This window comes from Crocuta crocuta, unplaced genomic scaffold (genome assembly GCF_008692635.1).
Source record: "Crocuta crocuta isolate KB4526 unplaced genomic scaffold, BGI_CrCroc_1.0 scaffold3369, whole genome shotgun sequence".
In the NCBI taxonomy this organism is placed as follows: Eukaryota; Metazoa; Chordata; class Mammalia; order Carnivora; family Hyaenidae; genus Crocuta; species Crocuta crocuta.
The window spans coordinates 44,228-44,761 of record NW_027533254.1 but is presented as its reverse complement, the minus strand read 5'-3'; the positions used below and the strand labels follow the sequence as shown (position 1 = coordinate 44,761).

Genomic DNA, 534 nt, shown 5'->3' with positions numbered 1-534 from the left:
AAATTCCTAAGCCAATGATAGTATATGCATAGTATGCAGTAGTTATTAAAAATGAGACATATTTATAGGTACTGACATGAAAATATTCCCAATACATGCTGTTGACTGAAAAAATCCATTTGTAGAATAAAACNAATGATATATATATATGTCTACAGATATGTAACAATTGTTTGGAAGATTGCACTACAAATACAATTTCTATTTTGGAAGAAATATGAAGTAGAGGGCTGAAAGGGGACTTTGGTATTGTTTAACATTTCTAAAACCAAAAAAGACCCACATATTACTTGTAAAATTTTAAAAATACATTAAAAAAATAAACACAAAAAAGTGGCAAGGAGGGAAGTCAGGGGCTTTACTGCAACTCCAACATTTTATAAGTGAGAAAACTGAGGTCTAAAGAAACTGAGTCACTATCTCAAGGTCACGCAGTTCATTAGTAGCTGAACGAGAATCCACACCCCTAGTCTCCCAGGCCAGAGAGCACCAAATAGGTAGTCATCTTCATTATTACTTAGAATTCCAGTTGTT

At 33.0% G+C, this 534-nt stretch overlaps 1 pseudogene; it reads left to right on the top strand.

The window, feature by feature from the left end:
* LOC144216922 (olfactory receptor 12D3-like) overlaps nt 1-534 on the top strand; it is a 56,305-nt pseudogene that overhangs the window by 28,463 nt on the left and 27,308 nt on the right.